Here is a 7,469-nt window from a genome sequence, read left to right on the forward strand (position 1 = left end):
CCACTATAGAAATGGCACTAATGGCAAAACCTGAATCCCCACTGGCTTCCCCTCAATGCAGAATTTCTTAGGTCTGTGTTCAAGAATGCTGTTTAGCAATAATTACTGACACTTCCTTATGCTGCATAAACAGTTCCTCCTCCCATCTAAATACAGAGTTTCCAATTTGTGGCTTATTTGTCTTCCAGTTTACTGAAGGTTATGTATATCTAGATCAGCGTATGTAGGTAAGATGAACTGGGTTTGTATCTTGGTAATTTGAATTCTTAATGGTTAAGTGAAGAGGCCTAATTTAATATAAAAATTTGAAATTAAGCCTCCTTCTAAGAATGTTTTAAAATACAGAATGCGTATTTGCAAGACACTAGCTGCCCTACCTAGACTTCGCTGTGGGTATTGACGTAATGACTTAGGATACTAACAAAAAATCTGCTCTCATTGACATCATCTCAACCATTTGACAATTACCAAAGGGGAGGGAACAGATATAATTGTACTTCATGGCCAAACTTAAGGCAGATGTTTAGTATTTCCTGGTGTAGTATTTATTTGAACACTGTTTTGGGCAATATATAATGGATTTGAGAAATCTGCTGCGCGGCATACATTGTGACTGCTGGGCAACAGCAGTCATTCTGCTCAATATCGGTTAATAACCTTTAATAACCTTGTTAATAACCTTTTTCTATGTGCCAAATTTCAGTAGTCCAGCTTGACGTGAAGTGCAAGGATAGCAGCTTTACAGCAGCCTTAACACTATAGGTGTGTTCAGTGCAGTGACCAACTGTGCTTAGTATGTGTTTAAATGCTAAGAACACAGCGCTAGTCTTCATAGCACATGCAAAGTACGGTTCCTTCCTCAGCTTCGTAAATCATCTTCCACACAGGGAAGCTGCACTGTGATTTCTGCCAGAAATCACAACCGGCTTTGCTCCTTAGGATGACTGTAAGTACTTTGTTTTATTTGTATTACGGAATTAGTAAAAAAAAAAATAAATCCATTTTTGTGGCCCCAAATTTGTTAACAAATAGATCTCTTGGATATAATCAATATGTCTTCAGACTGAATGTTAGAATGTGCAATTATGTTTGCACAAATCTACACAGATGGGCTTTTATTATAAATGATCTTCTCTTTCTTCTGTTAGCAAACAATTTAGCAAATAAATAAAAAATGAAGATTGATGGTATTATAACAACAAAGTACCATTACAATTTCAGCAGCAGGGAACTGCAATAAGAAGGATGTAGAACATTTCAGTCTATTTTTTAATACTCTGGGTTTTTTTGTAGTTTAAGATTTTATTTTCTCATAGGCTCTGTGATTATAACAGACCACATTTTCACAGGGTTTTCTTTCAGTTTTTCGGTGGACTAAATCCTGCTCCTCCTACTCAAATACTGCCATGCCTGTATGGGAAGTATCCCATTCCTGTATGGGTAGTATCTCCCCCTGCACAGGGGAACAGCATGGGGAGAAGACACAGCAGTTGTAGTTATTACGGGAGCACCCGAGTGTGGATTTTTTGTTGTTTTTATCTGCAGTATGAATCCGAAAAAAACTTTCCATGAGTGACTATGTATTTAAAAATATGTATTTTACCATCATCTGGTAGTAACCACTGTTGCCCTTAAAGTATACAGAGATCAGTTAAATGTAGTGGTTTAAGAATAATTTTCTTTCAAAGGATTGCGTCTGGCAGCAGGAGGTAGAGTGAACATTTGTAGATTGTGTTATGTTTAGGGAGCAATGGAAAGGGGGGCCTGTTGTATGTGCTTGTTCAAATGTGAGAGAAATTGGAGAAGACAATTTAAAAATAATTGAAAACCTTTATTGGTGGCAATTTTGGGAAAATCCTGTAGCATTTACTGGGAATGAAACCTGCAGGAGCCCACAGAATCAAAAAAAATGGGCATATGGATCCGATGTAGCCCTGATCCTCTTTTATATTATTCCTATAGTATTTGTTTATAAAACTATATTATAGACTACAAAGTGTATCTACTGCTTTTTCAAAACCACAGGTAGTTAAAAATCAACAAAAATCAGTTGCAAAGAGGTTATAATTTTGTTTAAAATTATTTAATAATTTGCTGTAAGGGTAGGATAATCTTACAAAAAATGCTGTAAAAAAGTCAGACCAAAAATAGAGTCATGGTGGAATTCCCACACATTCAGACTAGAAAAAAAATGCTGACTGTCATTTTCCATTTTCAAAAATTCTCTTTTTTTTTTTTTTCCAACTTCCTCTTTCAAAATCGTCTAAATAAACAGATTGACTGCGTAACCTAAAAAGTTGACATTATCTCGATTTGTAGGCCTTGTGACTTTGTGTGGGCATTCCACAGTTGTACTTACTATAGGGATACTGCCTACGAATGAATCTATCAAGAACAGATGGATGTAGGACTTTACCGAAAAAGCGCTGGGCATCTTCAGTATCATTTGTAGTTAACGAGCGATGAAGGTGGTTAGCCTTTTAACAAATCTAGCTCTCGTGGAGTGGCAGAAATATTCACAAAGACTTAGTAAATAACCTCGGATGAATGTATTAGTCAAGAGCTGTTCCGGTATACCCGTTGGTTAAATATTTTCCTCACTTCAGTTTGATGCCACCATCGCTGAGGTGTGTGCATGTAGCACACGCTATTTGGATTAGGAAGTAAAATGAAACATACCCGGAACAAGTAGGTTACAATATATTTTTTAACAGTTAAAGGAGAACTACATGGCAATGGTTTATATAATACAGTGAACTTTCTGCTAAAGACTACATAAAAGCTAGCTTGCTGTAATTTTTTTTTTTAGCTAGTGTGTGCTCAGAAGGACTAATAATAGGCCTTATGAGTCACAAGCATTCATTAAGTAAGCCACCAGAGTTTTAAAAACATAACGGTTGAGATCTAGTCTGTTTGAAGTGAACAAGTAAATTAGTATGTTTTAAAAAGCAGTGACTCTTTTAAAAACACTATGATAATATGCTTCTAAATATTTAAGATCCTTTATTCTACGCAAAACCAGCATGTTAATTACTGGATTAGCAAAAATGTCTTTCAAGACCAAACTTGAACCCATCTTCTAGGTTTTGAAACGCATTTGGAATGCTTGACTCCCTCACGATGGTCCCAAGGGAAAATGTGTTAGTCTCACCCGTGTTTGTTTACTCAAGAAGGCACAGTTTAGGCATAGCATTTGGTCTTCAATGAAGAACTGCTTTTTACTTTAGTTATCCAGCTGGCTTGATACGGGTACAATTAAAGCAAATGATTTGTTCAAGATCACTAAGGGAATCAGTGACTCGACTGGGAGAAGAAAATGGGACTGGGAAAACTGAAAATACTAGTTCCCATCGTGGAACAATTTCTTAGTAGCATTTAAGTAAATTAGAGGGGCAACCTATTGTATTTCACAGTCATCTGCACAAACTACCAGCATTGTGTAGACTAAATTTACATCGGTAGGGAAATGTAGATGCAGAAGGAAAACTGAATGAAAAAAAAATTAACACTTTCATGTGATAGATATCTAAACAGACATACCAGATAAAGAACAGGAAAATTTAAATGAAAATTTGTCTTCCAAAGTTTTTGGGTTTTGTAGGTATCACTTTTGGGGAAAAGTTTGGCTGTATAATGAGTCTTTCTTGCTTGTCTTTAGTAATTTATTAACCAACATGTAGGAACTGTAATTCTAGGATTTTTCTAATTTACAGGTGTTCAAAGTTTCTTTGTGGGGTTTTTTTTTGCTTAATTATCTTTTCCTTTTCCCATTTTTAACAACCTAGAAAAATGTCAGTACTATCATGAGACTATCACATTGGTATGATACCACTGCTTTTATCAATAAGATTAGATTGCTGCGAAAGACTTTTGCCTGTTGCATGCATTGATTACTGATAAGACTAACAAGTTGTCATCTTCTATGATAACAGAAGGCAATGACATGCACATTGGCTCATAACTGGCACCACAAAATTTGGTGGTAAAGGAATAGTGACATTTAGCATTTTCTAATGTAGTTTCAGGGGCAGGACACTGCTCCAGCAAGGACAGAGACTCCTGCAATTGCTTTCTACCCTCTCCTTCTTTCCGAACCCTACCTTGCTTCTCCAGGCCTTTCATTCCCTCTGACATCAATTCTTCAAGTTTTCTGTCTTCATAGACTCTTCATTTCAGCCTCAGTCTCCTGGCGTAGCCAGTGCTGGCTTTCTCCTTGGCTTGCTGCCTGAGTCCCCTTCTGAACTCAGGATGTGGCTCTGCCAATCTAATTGTGGGCTGCTACTGAAAGGGGTAGTCCCATTCCTCCTGCTGTCTGCCCTGGTCTCCCCTGTGAGCCGAGTCAGGGAACTAAACTTGTATGACTCGTTTTCTTTCAGTTCAGCTCTCTGAATCAGGTCATCATGGGGTAAAATGAACACCAATGCTAAAAATCATAACCAGGGTTGGAAGGGACGGTGGAATAGGGAGAGGAGGGACCATCTCTTTCAGCAGCACTTCACAATTAACGTGAGTTTCATCATTAAACTTCATTTTTGGCCCCAAACTCCTCACCCTGCCTTTCCTGTTCATCTTCCCTCTTTAGCCCCTCTTCCTAATGGCTTCCCATTTGCCCCTGCCCTTTCTGCTCCCACCCCAGAGTTACCCATCAGCTAATGCCAGCTGTCTTGCCCAGCTCCTTTTTCTGCCTCAGTCCTTGTACTTCACTGGTCTCTCGTAGACAGACCTTGTCAGTAACAGTGCCCGTGGTCCCTCACTCAATTGCTGTTTACAAAGTATTAGCTCAAAATGGGAGAAAAATGCTTCAGCAACTAAGACAGTTAAGACAGATACCTTATTTTTATAAACTCTTCTCAAACCAGCTCTTTTACTTGTCCATGAAAAAATTCTGAAACTTAATTCTGACTGCACGTGTTATAAAATGGATAAAAACCCTAATAGTTATGAAGTAAAATTCCTACAAATTGAGCTTTCCTCACTTCGAGCCCTTTGTATTAAAAATAAGCAGTGAAATAGTTTTCAACAATAGTTAGAGGCTCTGTTTCCTACTGTAAACAAATGCTGAATATCTGGGCAAAACTCTCCTCTGCGTAATGCAAGTCAACTCCCATTGACTTAACAGAACTTGTCGTGCTATATATGAGAGCAGAATCTTGTCTCTGTGAATAAAGGAGTTTTTTCAAGAGTGAGGGGGCTCTGCACAATGAATGCATTTTTACCAGCCCTTTCTGATTCACTGGCAAACTACCAAACACAAGAACTGTTTCTGTAGTCTTTCTGCTCTCACAATGACAGACATTTTCTTTTTCATTTTTAGTGGGAAGTCTTTTGTATTTTTTTTTTCTCATGAAAATGTGTGTCTTATGTTTCTTGGTATTTTGTACAATGAAGTAGAAAGTATTTCTCAGTCATAATATTTTTGAAGTTGGTCCTTCCTGAGTTTATCATGTATCTTCTAATTCCAGTTTAAAACTTAACTGAGGATAAAGAAGCAGATTTGGGTCTAACTTATGCATACATCTCTTGCAAGTCAAAAGCTGCTTTGAAACTAGACTGGGCAGACCCCTGTGGAAGTTACAGCAGCCCCAGGGAGCTATCCAAGTGGTGCCAAAATTGTGTCTTGCTGTGGTCCACCCTAGACCCAAACTAGAAAAGAAGGGGGTGGCTTTCTAGTCTTCAGGAATCCTCCAATGAGCCAAAGTGAAATTCCCTTTAGCAACACAAAAGAAATTTAGCTTGCATTGAAGAACTGCCCTCCGTAGAGTTTCTGTACTGTAAGCTACAGCAATCTTGCTTCCTATCGTATTTTATTTTTTTCCCCAGAGTTCTACATGACAATTTTAAAAAGGAACTTAGCGGGTATCATTATACAATTAATATTTTAAAAGTTTGGAATTTTTTGTGTTGTATGGTTTACATTTTTATCATCATCATATGTTATTTTCTTGATAGTCAAGGTGGTTTTTTTCCTGTTGTGCTTTGGAAAACACATATTGCCAATTACACCATTACAAAGACCAGCCATGCAGATAAAACTGCCTTTCCAGAGAAATAGGAAATTGTGAAGTGAGGACCATTCCTAGCGCTGAACAGTCTGCGAGGTGATGAGCCCAAACCTGACAATCATCAGACATCCATATTCAGAACCACCAGTGTCACTCGTTCATTTCTCTCTGTGGAACCGACTCAAACATTTCAGTAACCATCTGACCAAGCATGGGCAAAATCCCTGTGGACAGCAGAGACAACTGGTCTTGCTTTCTGGACAGTGTCTGCAAGTAGAGAATACTGCTTCTGACCTAGAACGTCGCATTGCAATGTTATTTGACGGTAAGCAAAGTCTTGCTGCTTATCCGCACACAACTGGATTTCTTCCAAAGCTGAATTAAAACCTATCTTTAAAAAGCATATCTAATCTCATGTTTAAAACCCAAGCAAAGGTGTACCCGCTATCTCTCCTGATATAAACTATTTAAATATTTAATTGCCCTCACAGTCAGGAAATGTCAACATTAGGTTTGTCTAGCTACAGTTTCCAGCAAATGGATACCATTGCCTTTGTCAGCGAGGTTGAAAAGGTCATAATATCAAGATCTCTTTTCTATATTTAAGTACCTATTCAAAGAAGTCCAGTCTCTTGTCGGGTTTTTTCCTTTCAGAAGCTGAATAAGCTGAAATGTAGAAGCTTCGTATTGTAAGTTAGCTTGTTTTCTGCTCCCTGGATCATTTTTCAGTACTCTTTGAACCATCACTAATATTTCCATTTTCCTGCTATTTACATATCAGAAGTGGGTGCAGGTTTTTTTGTAGTGTTTCTTCACCAATGTGCGCACAGAGATCTTCTTTCTAGAAGACAAGTTTTTATGTATGCTAGATTGCATTAGTTCTTTTTCCTACAGCATTGCCTGTGCTTTGCTGAACAAATGAACACACCGATCTTTCTATCCTTTCTAAACATTATCACCGAAGACTTTATATGACCACCTAGGCTGCTAACACAAAATACCTTCAGCTTAGGAATCAGCATCCTGAAGGATGCCACTAGAAACACATCAACTCATTGATATCTTGCCACTGACAATTACATTTTGAAATGTCTGCGAGCCAGTTTTCAGTCCGGTTATATCTGTGTAAATCAAGTATTTTGAATCAGAATGTCTTGTGGCACTAAATCAATAGCTTGGAGAAATCCAAGTTTAAAATGGAATTGCAATTAGTTTTATCAGCTGAACATTTAATTATTTAAAAAAAATGAAGACGTTTGTTCCTACCCATCAGGGCCCTGAGGGCACTAATAGGCCTTAATTGCCCTGACCAGTCTGACTTGACACCCCCCCCCAGCCCCGGAGCCCCACTTGACTCGACCCGGCGCCACCAGAGGTGTGCTGGTCTCCAGCCCCGGCTGTGCCTGCGCCTGTCCATGGGCCCTGCCGGTCTGGACCCCGACTCCAGGGCTGATGCCCAGGCCCGGG

The 7,469-nt window shown here is 38.6% G+C and overlaps 1 protein-coding gene across 2 annotated transcripts in view; it reads left to right on the top strand.

Annotated features, from left to right (window-relative positions):
- The first annotated feature begins 861 nt into the window (after nt 1-861).
- ATP1B3 (ATPase, Na+/K+ transporting, beta 3 polypeptide) overlaps nt 862-7,469 on the top strand; it is a 37,164-nt gene continuing 30,556 nt past the window's right edge. Inside the window, exon 1 of one of the 2 annotated variants that reach the window (XM_009325087.1) lies at nt 862-946. The gene's annotated coding sequence lies outside the window, so the exon portion shown is untranslated. The remainder of the gene's footprint in view (nt 947-7,469) is intronic. The other variant, XM_009325088.1, reaches the window with a different exon arrangement.

This window comes from Pygoscelis adeliae, unplaced genomic scaffold (genome assembly GCF_000699105.1).
Source record: "Pygoscelis adeliae isolate BGI_AS28 unplaced genomic scaffold, ASM69910v1 Scaffold155, whole genome shotgun sequence".
Lineage (NCBI taxonomy): Eukaryota > Metazoa > Chordata > Aves > Sphenisciformes > Spheniscidae > Pygoscelis > Pygoscelis adeliae.